General features: G+C 44.3%; 1 long non-coding RNA gene and 3 other non-coding genes across 5 annotated transcripts; all 4 read left to right on the top strand.

Annotated features, from left to right (window-relative positions):
- Positions 1-226: 226 nt before the first annotated feature.
- LOC116621766 lies at positions 227-9,691 on the top strand. Of its 2 annotated transcripts, XR_004297446.1 has the most exons (7): positions 227-625; positions 952-1,061; positions 2,509-2,559; positions 2,962-3,080; positions 5,180-5,331; positions 9,072-9,317; positions 9,654-9,691. It is a non-coding gene; the product is annotated as an uncharacterized LOC116621766 (long non-coding RNA). The 2 variants fall into 2 exon arrangements; XR_004297445.1 differs by lacking the exons at positions 5,180-5,331; positions 9,072-9,317; positions 9,654-9,691 and adding an exon at positions 3,326-3,561 and having other exon boundaries at positions 482-625.
- On the top strand, positions 785-875 carry LOC116621798. The gene has a single exon (XR_004297452.1). It is a non-coding gene; the product is annotated as a small nucleolar SNORD12/SNORD106 (small nucleolar RNA).
- LOC116621799 lies at positions 2,345-2,435 on the top strand. The gene has a single exon (XR_004297453.1). It is a non-coding gene; the product is annotated as a small nucleolar SNORD12/SNORD106 (small nucleolar RNA).
- On the top strand, positions 2,786-2,879 carry LOC116621800. Its single transcript, XR_004297454.1, has one exon. It is a non-coding gene; the product is annotated as a small nucleolar SNORD12/SNORD106 (small nucleolar RNA).
- Positions 9,692-16,556: the final 6,865 nt, after the last annotated feature.

The following is a 16,556-nucleotide window of genomic DNA, read 5'->3' as shown; positions in this document are numbered from 1 at the left end:
GGGGTGGGGGGGAGGAGGAGAACTGGGGTGGAGGGAGGAGGAGGGGACCTCGGGGCTGCGAGCTAGGGGGCCGGGCCCTGTGGCACTGCCGGCGCCCCCGCCCCCAGGCTGGGCCGGGGCTAGCGGACCGGCGGGCGTCGCTTCAGCTCCCCCCGGCGGCGGGACCGGCGGGCTCGGGCGGGCGCGGCTGAGGGGAGGGGACTGCGGGGGGAAGGTTAACAGTGCCCACGGCCGTCTTAGGCCTCAGCCCGCCCCGGAGGAAGGGGAACCCGGCGGGAGGCTTAGTGCGTTCGAAGCGCGACATGGCGGCGAGGCCCACGAGCCCGGGGGAACCCGAGTGTACGGCGAAGGGGGCGGGGCTAGAGCGGCCTTGACAACATTAGATCGCCTCGGGCCGGGCGGCTCGGAGACTACATTTCCCAGAGGGCACCGCGTGCCGCGGGACGGAAGGGGAAGCGCCCCGGGCTCAGTGCGCAGGCGCAAGAGCTTCCCCTGGTTATATAAGAGAGGTCTGGAGCGCTCTTCGTCCTTTTGCGTTTTCGGCGCTTTTGTTGTCTCGTGTCCGTGGTTTGTGCTTCGTCCGATGCTGTGCGGGCCCGGGAATCCGGGTTTGCTGTTGTGAGTGGTGAGTGGAAATACTGCTGTTTTCCCTTCGAGATCCCAGTTCCTCCTTTTTCCTCTTTGCCGTGGCTCCCTCTGCTCTGACCCTAAATACGCCTTAAGGCGTCGCGGAGACCAATTAAAACTGGAAAAATCCGCGCCTGTGTGCGGACCTGAGTCCTTGGCTGGTGTAAATGATGACTTCTCTTTTTTCCCCATCAGATCGACAATGCTGATGTCTTTGAACACTTGCCAGTTAGTTCTGATACACCGGCCTCAAGAGGCACGGCCATGTTCTGATCCCAACCGTGAGAAGATGGCGATTGATGCCCTTTCTTTGTTGGTTTGCAGGTCAGTGCGATCAGAGGGTACAGAATGGATCTCCGAAGAGGGGGTCGCTGCTGGGCCTCCAGGAGAACCCCCTGTAGACTTGTCCAGCCTTCCGTCTCCTGATCTCTGGCGTAAGCATTTGTATTCTGGCCTATTGTAGGAAACGCGTGCTCTGGGAACCTCTTCGTGTGCTAGGCAAACTTGGGGGGAAAAAAATGAAGATTTAACCGTAGCCAATTTTACTTATAAGTAAAGTGCGCTGAACACTCGTTTTATCACGGTTCTAAAAATATGTATCTGTTAGACTTCGGTGAAGAAACAGGTTTAGGAAAAATAATTCCCCAAAGTGGAAAAATCTCTTTAAAGTGAATAGATGTTAATTCTTGAATGTCTCTTGAATGCTTCTGAAAGTACATTTTTGGATCCCATTTCTTCGCATATGAGGTGTTTTTTTGTTAAGTCGTTTTCTTGAGCATACTTAAATTTCCAAGTGGAGGCTGGCAGCACAGGTGGGTGGTTGAAAGAATTTACTAGAAGCAGAACAAGAGGAGATGTTTGTTGAATACACCGCAAGGGAGCTGCAAGCAGGAAAGCAAAAACTGCCAGGAGGGCAGTGGTGGGGGGCTATAGTGAAGGGAGAAGGTGAGGAGGTATGGGAACAAATGGAGTTTTCCTTTTTTGGTACCTGTGCCCAGTTTTAAGTAGCCCATTGGTCCTCTAGGGCTTACAGATATTTTGAGGTGGTCGCCTAAAGGGCTTGTGTTCAGCCGGATGGTCACTATGGGCCCTGTTAATCTTATCCAGGTTTCCATTGCTCAAACCTTTTTCCTGAAAGTGGCCTCTACAAGTGAGGACATTATTGATTTTATTTTTTTAAGTACTCTCTACACCCAATGTGGGGCTCAAACTCACAACCTAGAGAACAAGAGTCACATGCTCTACCGACCCAGCCATCCAGGCACCTCACGTGAGAATTTTTTTCTAAGGGAAAGCTAAGTTTGTGTTTTTGGTTGACCTAGCCACTCAGAACTAATTCTCGACTGTGTACCATTTTAATTTGCTTGAGTCCTTAAGGGCAGGACTTACTGGGGGACAGATTTATCGTACAACTTGCTGTGCCAGTGTTCCTGTAAGTCAGGTTTTTAGTGATGGCATTTTGCATTAAAATGTAACATCCTGACACTTGGTCAAAAGCCTGTGGTCACTTCTAACCTCCGCCAAAGCCAACCAGTTTCCCACAACTCTTGTGAGCCACATTGGCCTCTCAAATACAAGCTCAGGAGGCAGAGGTGTTTATTTTAGCTGTTACTGCCAACAACAGGATACAGATCTCAAATACTTGGTTGCAGGTACAGAGGCAGACCAACCAAATCTTGCTCCTTGTTAGGGCTTTTTCTAAGAATGAGAGCTTCCTACTGGCATATATGATGACTGAACTTTTTTCCCCAACAGATCGACCATGTTGATCTAACTTTTTTAAGCCAGTTTATGTCTGATATGCCAGTTTGAGTGCTCCGTTGTCCCCCGCTCCCTTGGGCATCTAGCTGATGGGAGCTCATGTTTGTTTTTTCATCTCAGAGTTACTGTTGGCGGAAAGCAGACTTCGAGTGGACCAGGAATGAGATGTTGGTAAGTGATATCCACATGGCTGAATAGACAGAAGATCTGGAAAATGGGAGAGAGAATAACTCCTTTTTTTAAGTTAATTTAAGTAATCCCTACATCCAGCATGGGGCTCGAACTCTTACCCCAATATCAAGAGTCGCATGCTCTTCCGAGCCAGCCAGGCATCCCTACTTTTATTTTAAATATGGGACTGTCTGTCCCCCTTGTGTTCTGCTCTAACTCAAATTTGGCCATTGCAATTGATGACATAACTTTTTTCCCCATCAGATCGACCATGTTGATCTAACTGAACCATTAGCCAGTGTTTTGTCTGATGCATTGGCCCCACCCTGTTTTCTGCTTAACCACTAACAAACTACCTTTTGTATGGGTTTTTTTTAAGTGGTGTTTGTTTTCTTCCCCCAGGAATCAGGTCACTTACCTTGGTTTTACCTGCTAACTTCCTGCAGGTTGGGAGCCCTGTGAGCCACAGGGCAGTAAATAGATGCAGCCTGATGTGCTTGGTTCAGTCTGTCCTGCAACAGGTGAGGTTTCTGCAAATGGCATTATCTAAGTGTCAGCCCCCTTGTAAAGTGATTAAATATGCCCCCATAGAGGTGTTGAGTTTGCCCACTGGGGAGTAACCTGGGAACCCACTTCCCAAGTGGAAGTGGTAGAGTAGGACTGTTGACCTATTGGTACTACTGGGTCCTGGAGGTCTCGCACATCCGAAACAAGTAGCTTTTTACATCAGAATTAAATACGGATTGTAATCTTTTTTCTTTTTAAGGAATTTCTCAACTATGGAGCTGGAATACAAGGGTTCTTGGAAGAGATTGCCTATGTGCTTTCCTGAGAAAGGGTGATAGTTTGGTTGAATCAAGTCTCACAAGGGTTTTGTGTAACCTGAGAACTGTCTAGAGGCCTGTGCCCATTTTGAAGAATCTAGGATTATGGTTAAATTTAGTAAAACTTTTAACTTGTATCCTTATCTGGAGAGAGAAAATAAAATTCTTTAAACGAAAATGCTCTTGTTTGGTTAATGGAGATAAGCATTGAACCGTGGGTACAATCATGTCTACAAGGGTCAAACTCCAGGGCCAGAGAGCAAATGGAGGGCAGATCGCATACTTGTACATTCTGCAGGCATTTCTAAACGGTTGTATACACTAAAGCACAGGTTCTGTGATTTGTGAGATTAGTAAATACAATTAGGGCTATACTTGATTTACATGTTTTTAATGTTTAAACATGGAAAATTCTAGACTGGTCTAATGATACATGGCCAAATCTGGTTTCATCCAACATTTCACATTCTCCCCTGCCCCAATTTTAATATATGTTGTCTTAAGATTGTCTAACCTAAGAAAGATGGGACTTCACACTGGGCCATTTATATTGTGCCTTCTAAGCTAGCTCTTGGTATTGACTCTGCATGGGATTCCCCTCCCCTTGAGTGTGTTGGACCTAGTGCTTCAAATAAATGGGAGACCACAAAAGAGGGTAGGTCACTGGACTTTAGGCTCCTCGTTCTCTTGCTAGTTCCCTTCATACCTGTTTTATTCCTTGGCTTGTGCACTTTGATGAAGCAAGCTGTCAATGGGAAGTCCATGTAGCAAGGTGGGCTCCAGCCAACCATGTGCTTGGAACTGGACCCTGCCAAGGACTGCGTGTGGAAGCAGATCCTTCCCCAGTCAAATCTCTGGAATCCCTGCTGACACCTTCATGTGTTCAGGAGATCTTGAAACAGGACCCATTTGAGCTGTCCCTGGATTACTGACCTACAGAAAACAAGATTGTTTTTCAAGTCACTGAGTTTTGGGGGTAATTTACCCAGCAATAAATCCAGAGCTCCATAACCAAAAGCTCTATAGCGGTCTTGACAGGAATACCATTAACTGCATCAGTCCACTGACCTTGCTGAATCTGTCAGGGCATTCAAAACTAAGTATGACCCCTAGCCTACATTTCCAGACTTCTGTTGTGTCCCCCTTCATGCATTCGATTTAAACTTCAAAAACTAGGGGCCCCTGAATGGCTCAGTTGGTTAAGCATCTGCCTTTGGCTCAGGTTATAATCTCAGGGTCCTGAGATTGGGCCCCACATGGGGCTCCCTGCTCAGCGGGGAGTCTGCTTCTCTCTGTCCTTCTGCCCCTCCTCCCTGCTCATGCTCTCTCTCAAATAATCTTTAAAAAAAAAAACAAAAAACAACTTGAGAAACTGAACTTAGCCCTTCCGCACCAAGGCTGCCTCCCCCAGTCATTTCTATCCCAGGTATTGTCACCTTCGGTCTAGTTGCTCCGGCAGAAAATCTTGGGAATTATCCTTCACGTTTTGCTCTCCTTCCACGTGTGAAATGTTAGCAAATCCTATTGGTTCTGCCTTCAAAATACATCTGAAATTTGCCCCTCCATTGCTACCACTTTGCTGATTGAAACCATCATCCAAGCTTTGATTACTGGTCTAGCTACTACCACTCCCCTCTGTGATCTATTATGCAGCTAGAGTGATGTCGAAAACCAAAGATCATGCCACTGTCCTCAAAACCCTCCAGCATGTCCCCACCTCACTTGGAGTAAAAGCCAGAGTCTGGCCTGCCCTATTTCCTTTTCCTTAATCTCTGACCTATCCCTCTTTCTTTCAGTCTCTTTCAGCCACCAAACTGTTCCGCCATCACTTGAGGATCACTCCTACCTCAGAATCTTTGCACATGCGCACATGCTGTTTCCTCTGCCTGGTGTGACCAATCCTAGACTCTTCACATCTTTGCATGTTTCCCTCCCTTGTCTCAATCAGGTGTGTTTATTCAAATGTCATCTTCTCTGGGGACCTATCTAAAATAATCTTCCCTTTCTGTTCCCTTACCTTGTATTTTTTTCATATTACTTACCACTGCCTAAGCGATACATAGACACACACACACACACACGCATTGTATATATATATAGTATATTTATTGTTGGTGCCCCCTCATTCCCCACCCCCATTAAACCAGGACTTCACGTACATAGCAACTTTCCCTTCTTTGTCTATGGCCCCTCCAACAGCAAGTGGCACAGTGCCTGGCATGTGGTGGGCCACTCAGTATTTGCTAAATGAAAGAATGAATCACACACTTGACTTGTGGCTCGACTGTGCTAAGGCACTTGACATGCACACTTCGTTACTCATCACAACAGCCCAGTGAGGAAAGAACGTGATTCTTACCCCAATTGCACAGATGAGGGAGTGAGGCTCAGGGAGGTATGGTTCCCCAGCTCTATGTGAGACAACTGAGTCACAAACCCTGACCTGTTTGACTCCAAAGCCCCTCCTTTTCCCTTCCCAATGTACTGCCTTCTGCTAGAACAAGGAGTGTTTTCTATTCTCTGCATCCTCTGCAGTTTCCAGAGCTATTCGTTGCATACAGTAGGTGCTCAATAAGGCAAAAATGACCAAATGATTCCTTGAACTATCACGAACTGGCAGCATGAAGATACAATCCATTCCATAAATATTTATTGAGTACCACTGGGTGCCAGACTCGGTTCTAGGTGCTGAGAATACAATAGTGGGGAAAAAATTACTGCCAGTGTGGAAGATTAACCTGCCAGTGGAGGGAGGAACAATAAAACAATAATAGTATGTTATTTAATCGTTAATACAATGGAGAAAACTCAGTGTAGTGGGGTAAAGGAATAGAATTGGAAATGTAAAGGTGAGCAGTTGAGTACAGAGCTGAAATAGATCAAGGAGTGAGTGGTGTATCAGAGGGAGAGTATATTCCCAGGCCGGTGCAAAGGCCTTGAGGCAAAAACATGCCTGCTGGATGCTGTGTTTAGAGTAGAAAGGAGGCCAGTATGGAAAGTGGAAAATTGGAAGGTCTGGCCATAGTGGACTCATTTTCCTGCCTGGTAATAATGACTGTGGCTGGGTAACATCCATCCCTTTTGGCAGGTCATGTGCTTTCCAGGTCCCACAGTGGTCTACTTCCCTCTTTTACGTACCTGCCCCTGCATTAATAATCAGAGTAACGATGGCTAGCATTTATCGAGCCCTTACTCTGTGTTAATGGCAGTTTTTTATATGTAACGAAACATTCTTCCAACAACCCTGTGAGGTAGGTTGTATTATTCATCTCATTTGACAACTGAAGCTACAGTCTCAGAGAGGTAAAACAACTTGCCTAAGGTCAGGTAAGGTCAGCAGAGCTGGGAAGTGTGGCAGAGCCAGGACTCGAACCCTGTCAGCCTGGCTCTTGAGTTTGTAACCTTTGGCTTAATTGCAGCCCATCACTTATAGGCCATCTAAGACATAGGAAGGACTCAATTTCTGGCTCTTAAAAGTTTAAACGAAAAGTTCACATGCTTTTGCTGGACTTCCTTGTCAGTGAGATACTTCTGACAGAAGTGGTCCCAGATGCCTGCCAGCCAGGGGCCAAATAAGCCCCTGGGAGAGCTCCCATCCACCTTGCTTCTTGGCTTTGCTGTCATTGCTTCCGTGAGCACCAGGGCCCATGATAGGTCTTGGATGCCCAAACTCTGCATCCTGTCTCCCTAACTTCAGTCCCACCAAACATTTGACGATTCAGTCTCAGTTTACTTCTTTGTCCTCCTGGCTGAGGGATCTGGCAAATAACTTCACCTCTACATGCCTCAGGTTCCTTATCTGTGAAATGGGGTTCATAACAATATCTACTTCAGAGAATTGTAAGGTTCAATAAACTCATGTCTGCAAAGCATTTAGCCCAAGGCCTAGATAGTAGGGACACAATGCATATCCTGTGAATAAACAAATCTTCCTGCCATATTGATTTGGGAGGTCTGTGTTGGGGAACTATAAGAAAAATAAATGTGTTCATTGAGTGCTTACCATGTGTAATACTCTGTTATTTATTATCTCTTTTAATCTGTACCCCAACACTGCTTGTTTCTATCCCATTTTTAAAATTAATTAATTAATTTATTTTAAAGATTTTATTTATTTATTCGACAGAGAGAGAAAGAGGGAGAGCAAGAGAGCACAAGCAGGGGGACCTGCAGAGGGAAAGGGAGAAGCAGACTCCTTGCTGAGCAGGGAGCCCGATGCGGAGCTCAATCCCAGGACCCTGGGATCATGACCTGAGCTGAAGGCAGACACTTAACCAACTGAGCCACACAAGTGCCCCTTACTATCCCATTTTAAAGACAGGCAACTGAGACTCGGAGGCTTAGCAGCTTACTTGAGGTCACACACCTTGGAAGTGACAGCTGGGATTTGAACTTCATCCTGGGCCCCTAATTTCTACGCTCTACTGTCTTGCAAGAGCTTTTGCTTCAGACCCTCACCAACTGCATGAATGGAATCACAAGCATTTCTGGGAAGCTGTGGAGAAAGATAAGGGATCCACAGATCATCTTCCAGAATTCGAGCTAGGAGGTGGTATTGTCTCCCCTGTACTTCACTCTTTGTTGGCTGGGAACAGAGCAATTTTATAAATGGTTCTGAGTCTGGGATTAGTCCTGGCTCCTGGCATTCAGCCAGCTCTTAGCTCCAGATCTCCCAACTATAAAATGGGTATAACATTACCTTCCTCTTGGGAATCTGTGAGGATCAAATGAGATATGTCAAAATGCTTAGTATAGCACTTGGCAGAGGTTAAGTGTTCAATTAGTTATAACCATCTTCACCAGGGCAAAAAGGGATGAACTAGTGATGCAGACAACAATTTAGATGAATCCCAAGACACATGCCGAGTGAGGGAAACCAGTCTCAAATGGTTACATACTGTGTGGTCCTATTTATTTGACATTCTTGAAAAGGCAAAACTACAGTGATGGGGAACAGATGATCAGTGGTTGCCAGAGTTAGAGGGCAGGGGGTGGGAATATAAAGGAATAACATAAGGAAGTTGTGGGGTATCCTTATTGCGGTGATGGTTACATGAATTTATATATATGTTAAAGTCGTGAAACTGAAATGAAAGTCAATCTTATTGTATGATAATATAAAAAGTACTAACAACAAACATGGGCTCTGGAATTGGATTTCCTGGGTTTGAATCCTAGCTCTACCCTTTATTTTATTTATTTATTTTTATTTTTATTTTTTAAAGATTTTATTTATCTGACAGAGACACAGCGAGAGAGGGAACACAAGCAAGGGGAGTGGGAGAGGGAGGAGCAGGCTTCCCGCTGAGCAGGGAGCCCGACGCGGGGCTCGATCCCAGGACCCTGGGACCATGACCCGAGCTGAAGGCAGACGCCTAACGACTGAGCCACCCAGGCGCCCCTACCCTTTATTAACCATGCAACTTTTTAAGCAAGTGATTCACATCTCTTTCTACTCCAGAAACCAATATTGCACTGTATGTTAACTAAAATTTAAATTAAAAAAACAGTGATTCACATCTCTGAGCCTCTGGTTCATCTGAAAAATCAGGACATTAATGGGATCCACCCTTTGGGGATATCTTGAGGAGTAGAGGAACACTTATAACTCTGCTTGGAACATGGAAAGAGCATCTCAAATGCTAATTTTTTAGTTTCTTTTAATCTTCTTTTCCTTTTTCCTCCTAGATTTTGCCTGCCTCAGTCCTCTTGTGGCACAATTGCCAGGGAAGATGGAGCTTAGGGTCCCAAACAGGACTTGCAGCTCCAGCCTGTGTCAGCAGGGGGCCCTGGGGGCACACATTTCTCCAACTGGCGGGAGCATAGCCTCCACCCTTGAGCTGGGAAGGGGGAAGATGGCTTGGTGGCTGCGTAGCAGGTGCGTGAGCTTTTCAGCACTTCTGGGGTGACCGCAGCAGCAAAGCCTGAGAAAGGGTAAGTTCCCCAGGCCCGAAATGTGTGCTTCCACGAGACCCATGCAACAAACCGACCAGAAACAAATTTGCCCATGATCCCTTCAATCTAACACGTTAGTGATTGGATCTTCACTTTCCCACATTCCCTTATGTCCCCATGTTATCGTAGTAGGGTGCCTACTACCACTATGGTTGGAACTTCCCATTTTTAAAGGAAGCCAGAAATCCTTAAACTGTTAGCAACAGATTCCAATTTTATAAACTGTGAAGACTTAGAAAATGCACACGTGTGGGCTTCAGATAGCCTGGAGGCTGCCAGTTTGAGACCTCTACAATTTTTTTTTTTATTTGTCAGAGAGAGAGACAGAGCACAAGCAGGGGGAGAGGCAGGCTCCCCCCACCGAGCAGGGAGCCCAACGCGGGACTTGATCCCAGGACCCCAGGATCAGGACCTGAGCCAAAGGCAGACGCTTAACCGACTGAGCCACCCAGGTGTCCCAAGACCCCTGCAATTTGAGCTGTATCTTTTTTAGCACCTGTCTTACCATTCCTGAGCCAGATAAAACACATGATATCCAGTTCTATGTGAATCTCAGATAAATCACAAATAATTTTTTTTTTTAAGATTTTATTTATTTATTTGACAGAGAGAGACACAGTGAGAGAGGGAACACAAGCGGGGGAGTGGGAGAGGGAGAAGCAGGCTTCCCGCAGAGCGGAGAGCCCAATGCGGGACTTGATCCCAGGACCCTGGGATCATGACCTGAGCCGAAGGCAGACGCTTAACGACTGAGCCACCCAGGCGCCCCAAATCACAAATAATTTTTTAGCATAAGTACATCTCTTGCAATATTCAGGACACAGTTAAAATTATTCGTTGTTTATCTGAAATTCACATTTAACTGGGTGTTGTGTATTTCTGTTTGCTAAATCTGGAAACCTCATTCCTGGGAGCATCTGGCTTCAGACAATGTCATCTGCTCTTCAAGAGGAAGCTTTGATGGACTTTGTACGTTCTGAGTAACTTCCATGTTCTCTGTCAACTTGGATTTTTTTCCTCCAAGATTATCTGGAGGGAAATTGCATTTTATGGGTTTTCCCAACAGTTTCTGAACTGGCTTCAATTCCCAGGGGTGGAATTGGCAGGCCCTGTGACCCACCCATTGGGCAGGTCCCCTGTTCAATTCCTTCCAAGGTTCATTAATTGCAGGTTTATTTAGAAGGCGACTGTCTTTTTTTTTTTTTTTTTTAAATGTTAGTCATGGCAGAAACAGACCATCTTGGGCTTATTTATATCTGCAGCTTTTTTAAAAAGAGAGAAAAGGAGAAATCTGGATCCTCTCACTTGGCAGGCTCATTTAAACAAATGGTCCTTTTGCTAAAACAGACCCATGCTGCGGGGCCACACAGTTTGCAGGTGGGAAGGCTTGGGTGGGGGGTGGTCCTAGAAGGTGAGAGCTTTTTTTTTTCTTTTTTCTCTCTCCAGTGTTCAAGTGGCAATAGGGGCAGTCTGGAAATCTGACGTCACTTTGGCTCTCCCCAGGTTGGCCTGGTGTTTTTACAGCCGGAGCGGCTATCTATGGAGTGTGGTGGTATTCATCATAGTGCCACGTGCTAGGCTGCTGCCAGCGTTTTGCTGTCCCACCATTCAGTGAAGCCCAAGCAGACCTCTCTCTAAGCCCCATTTCTCCCTACTTGAGTTGTCCTTGTCATGATCATCGTCCGTTATTGCCATTTATTGAAATGTTCTACCAGGCTCCACACTAGGTACTTGACATGTTATAATTTACTCCTTACCTCCACTCTACAAGGGAGGTAATGTTATTATTCTGACTTTACAGATGAGGAAACTGAGTAAATGGCCCTCCTCACCCTCATCTACCTTGCTCAGTGCTCCTGGAGCATGGACAGCTCGAGCCCCGTCCTGGGGGCTTCAGCAGCAGATTGGGAGGGGGAATGGTAATTGAGGCTGAGCTAGCCATTCCTCTGGCTTCACCCTATGGGGTGCTTCCCCAGGAGCTCCTCCACCTGAGCCTCCTTCCGGGCTATGGTAGCTCCTTCTTCCCTGGCACCTTCAAGTGTAGGGGGTACCCCATTCTATTTCCAGCACCAGCGTTCCTTGCCAACCCTTGTGGTTTCCTTATGTTCTGTGCATAAGCTTGTGGCATTCTCTGATTATAGTCTGCTGGAATTGTTCTATTTCCAGTAGGCTAGGACTGGTACAGAGGCAGAGCTGGGATTTGAACCCAGGGACTCCAAAATAACCTCTTTGCAAGTGGCTCCCAGAGCTGCGCTCAGATTGCTCCTGCCGGGCACAGTGTCTGCCTTCTGACACAGACCATGATCTGCTCTCATTTCTAGCATTTTCCCACAACAGCTGCAGGAAATGTTAAATGTATTTTCTCTGCCTGCCAGTATAATGACCCTATTAACAACACACACACACACACACACACACACACACACACGCAAACTGATGCTCATTTTACATGACTTGTTCTTAGGAACAAGCTCCCTGTGAATACTTGCACCCCCACCCCAAGTGCTTAATTAGAATCATTTCAGGGCAAGTCACTGAGCTGAGCCAAAGAGGCGATAAGAAGGATAATTATCCCTCAGTCTCTGCCCTAAAATAGTTCATAGCCAAGTCACCAACTCCCTGATTAATTTTTCAGGCTAGAATATCATGGGGGATGAGACCAAGCTTATCTACATGTGGTTTCCAAACTCTATCCTCACATTTGGAAATAGGGACATTCTGTATGTATGTGTATATATATATGAAATTAAAAACACATATATCAATCATCACCCAGAAAGCAAATAATCCAATTAAAAAATGGGCAGAAGACATGAACAGATACTCTCCAAAGAAGACATCCAGATGGCCAACAGACACACATAAAGATGCTCAATATCGTTCATCATCAGGGAAATGCAAATCAAAACTATGAGATATCACTTCATACCTGTCAGAATGGCTAAAATCAACAACATAAGAAACAACAGGTGTTGGCCAGGATGTGGAGAAAGGACAACCCTCATGCACTGTTGGTAGGAATGCAAACTGGAACAGCCACTGTGGAAAATAGTTTGGAGTTTCCTCAAAAAGTTAAAAATGGAACTACCCTATGATTCAGTAATCACACTACTGGGTATTTACCCCCCAAATACAAAAACACTAAATTCAAAGGGATACATGCTCCCCTGTGTTTTATTTTATTTTTTTTTTAAGGGTTTTTTTTTTTTTTTAAGATTTTATTTATTTATTTGACAGAGAGAGAGATAGCGAGAGCAGGAACACAAGCAGGGGGAGTGGGAGAGGGAGAAGCAGGCTTCCCGCCGAGCAGGGAGCCTGATGTGGGACTCCCCTGTGTTTTATTGCAGCATTATTTACAATACCCAAATTATGGAAGCAGCCCAAGTGTCCATTGATAGATGAATGGATAAGGAAGATATGGTATATATACACAATGGAATATTACTCAGCCATAAAAAAGAATGAAATCTTGCCATTTCTGAAAACACAGGTGGAGCTAGAGAGTATAATGCTAAGCAAAATCAGTCAGAGAAAGACAGATACCATATGATTTCATTCATACGTGGAATTTAAGAAACAAAACAAATGAGCAAAGGAAAAAAAAGAAACCAAGAAAGACTCAACTATAGTGAACAAACCGATGGTTCCCAAAGGGGAGGTGGTTAGGGGAATGGGTGAAATAGGTAATGGGGATTAAAGAATATACTTATTACGATGAGCACTAAGTATTGTATAGAATTGTTGAATCAGGGGCTCCGGGCTGACTCAGTCATTGGAGCATGTAACTCTTGATTTCAGGGTTGTAGTTTCAAGCCCCACACTAGGTATAGAGATTACTCAAAAATAACAACAATAATAATAATTTAGGGCATCTGGCTGGCTCAGTCAGTAGAGTTTGTAACTCTTGATCTCACGGTTGTGAGTTCAAGCCCCGTGTTGGGCGTGGAGCCTACTTAAAGAAAAGAATTGTTGAATCACTATATTGTACACATGAATCTAATATAACACTGTATGTTAACTATACTGGAATTTAAAAACTTAATAAAAATGTATATTAAAATTCTGATAGGATATATACTCAAATATATTCTTATTAAAAATAGCTTGGGGCGCCTGGGTGGCTCAGTCCTTAAGCGTCTGCCTTCGGTTCAGGTCATGATCCCAGGGTCCTGGGATCAAGCCCCACATCAGGCTTCCTGCTCAGCAGGGAGCCTGCTTTTCCCTCTCCCTCTGCCTGCCTCTCTGCCTACTTGTTCTCTCTCTCTATCTCTCTGTCAAATAAATAAATTAAATCTTTAAAAAAAAATAACTTTTTATTATGGAGAATGAACTATGATAACATGCAACAACCTAGATTGATCTCAAGGACCTTATGTTTATTGACAAAAGCCAATTTCAAAAGGTTGCATATGTATGATCATTTATATTACATTCTTGAAATGACCAAACTATAGAGGTAGAGAACAGATTAGTGGTTGTCTGGGTATAGGGACTGGGAAGAGGAGTGTAATCCTAAGTGGTTACCACAAGGGAATTCCTTTGTATCTTGTTTGTGGTGGTTACATGGATATATGAATCTATTTACTATGGAATAAAAATGCATAGAATTATATGTGTGTGTGTGCGCACACAAATATGTAAAAAACATGGTGACAACAGAATGAGGTCTGTAGTCTAGTTAAATATATTGTACCAAAGTCTATTCCCTGGTTTTTCTATTGTACTACAGTTATATAGGATGGCACTCTTGGGGGAAGTTAGATGAAGTGTACATGATATTCCATTTACTAATTTGCTGCTTCCTGTGAGTCTATAATTATTTCAAAATAAAAAGTTTAAAAAAAAACAAACCTTTCATTATTACCAAAGCAGAATAAGTACATTGTAGAAAGTCAGAAACATGGAACAAAAATAAAAGAGACCCAATTACATAACTCAGAAACTCCACTGCCAAACCTTATTGTATATCTTTCTAGATCTTTTATATGTTTATATATACTATATGTATTTGGGGGGGCTATTTTTTATTCTATATTTTTAAAGATTTTATTTATTTGTCAGAGAGAGAGACACACACAAGCAGTGGGAGTGGCAGGCAAAGGGAGAAGTAGGCTCCCTGCTGAGCAAGGAGCTGGGTGTGGGACTCGATCCCAGGACTCTGGGATCATGACCCGAGCCGAAGGCAGATGCTCAACCGACTGAGCCACCCAGGCGTCCCGGCGTTATTTTTTAAAAAGATAATATTTTAGAGCAGTTTTAGGTTTACAACAAAATTGAAAGGAAAATGCAGAGATATCCCATATGCCCTCTGACTCCTCTCATGCACAGCCACTCCCATTATCACCTTCACTCACCAGAATGGTACATTTTTGTTTTTTATCAAGGATGAACCTACATTGACACATCAGAATCACCCAAAGTCTATAGTTCATCTTAGAATTCTCTCTTGTTGCTATACTCTCTATGGGTTTGTACAAAAATATAATGACATACAGTTGACCCTTGAACAACATGGGTTTGAACTGTGTGAGTCCTCTTATACATGAATTTTTTACAGTATGATACTGTAAATGTATTTTCTCTTCCTTATGATTTTCTTTTTTATTTTATTTTTATTTTTTTAAAAGATTTTATTTATTTATTTGACAGAGAGAGACACAGTGAGAGAGGGAACACAAGCAGGGGGAGTGGGAGAGGGAGAAGCAGGCTTCCTGTGGAGCAGGGAGCCCGATGCGGGGCTCGATCCCAGGACCCTGGGATCATGACCTGAGCCAAAGGCAGACGCTTAATGACTGAGCCACCCAGCTCACCCCATGATTTTCTTTTTTAAAAAAATTATTTTTAAGTGATCTCTCTACCCAACATGGCGCTCGAACTTACAACCCTGAGATCAAAAGTAGCACGCACCTCTGACTGAGCCAGCCAGGCCCCCCCCCCCTTATGATTGTCTATTTAATAACATTTTTTCACTAGCTTACTTTATTGTAAAAATCCAGTATAAAATACATATAAAAATTATGTGTCAATCAACTCTTTTATTGGTAAGTCTTCTGGTTAACAGGCTATTAGTAGTTAAGTTTTGGGGGAGTCAAAAGTAATACACAGGTTTACGACTGTGCAGGGGATCAGTGCCCCTAAGCCCTGCATTGTTCAAGGGTCGATTTATATCCATCATTGTTGTTTCATACAGAGTATTTTCACTAAAAATCCTCTGTTCTCTGCCTATTCATCCCTCTTCTCACCCTGTCCCTGGCAATCACTGATCTTTTCTTTTTTTAAAGATTTTATTTATTTATTTGTCAGAGAGAGAGGGAGAGGGAGAGAGTGAGAGAGAGAGAACGTGTGCAAGGGGAGAGGCAGGCAGAGGGAGAGGGAGAAGCAGGCTTCCCGAGCAAGGGGCTGGATGCAGAACTCGATCCCAGGACCCTCGGATCATGACCTGAGCTGAAGGTTAACCAACTGAGCCACTCAGGTGTCCCAGCCACTGATCTTTATATTGTGTCCATGTTTTTACCTTTTCCAGAATGTGATATAATTAGAATCATAAAGTATGTTACATACATATAGTTAGTATCATACAGTAACCTTTTCAGATGGGCTTCTTTGGCTTAGTAATATACATTTAAAGTTCCTCCATGTCTTTTCATGACTTGATAGCTCATTTCTTTTTAGCAGTGAAAAATATTCCACAGTTGGGTCTACTGCAGTTTATCCATTCATCAACTGAAAGACATCTTGGTTGCTCTCAAATTTTGACAATTATGAATAAAACTGCTACAGACATCCTTGTGCAGGTTTTTGTGCAGACATAAGTTTTCAACTCCTGGGTCCTTGCGGACAGAGCCTGTCTCCCACAAGAGAGGCAGATGAAGCCAGACAGTCGCCTCCCCAGCCTCGCCAGCAGCTAAGGCACATGACCTAGTTCTGACCAATGAGACACAAAGGCTAGAGGATGCAGTGCCATGGCATCCTCTCAGATGATAATATTAACAATAACATGATTTCACGCAGTGATCAGGTGGGGGAGGTGACCCACAGAAAGGTGCAGAAACTCCAAAAGTCTATGTGCTGCTCTATAGTTAGAGCAGTGCTTCTCAGACCTTAATGTGGGCATCTTCTTAAAATGCAGATTCTGGGTCAGCAGATCTGTGGTGGGGCCTGAGATTCTGCATTTCTTTCTTTCTTTCTTTCTTTCTTTCTTTCTTTCTTTCTTTCTTT

The sequence above is a fragment of the Phoca vitulina genome, unplaced genomic scaffold (genome assembly GCF_004348235.1).
Source record: "Phoca vitulina isolate PV1807 unplaced genomic scaffold, GSC_HSeal_1.0 scaffold50, whole genome shotgun sequence".
In the NCBI taxonomy this organism is placed as follows: Eukaryota; Metazoa; Chordata; class Mammalia; order Carnivora; family Phocidae; genus Phoca; species Phoca vitulina.
This window is presented reverse-complemented; position numbering and strand designations above follow the sequence as displayed.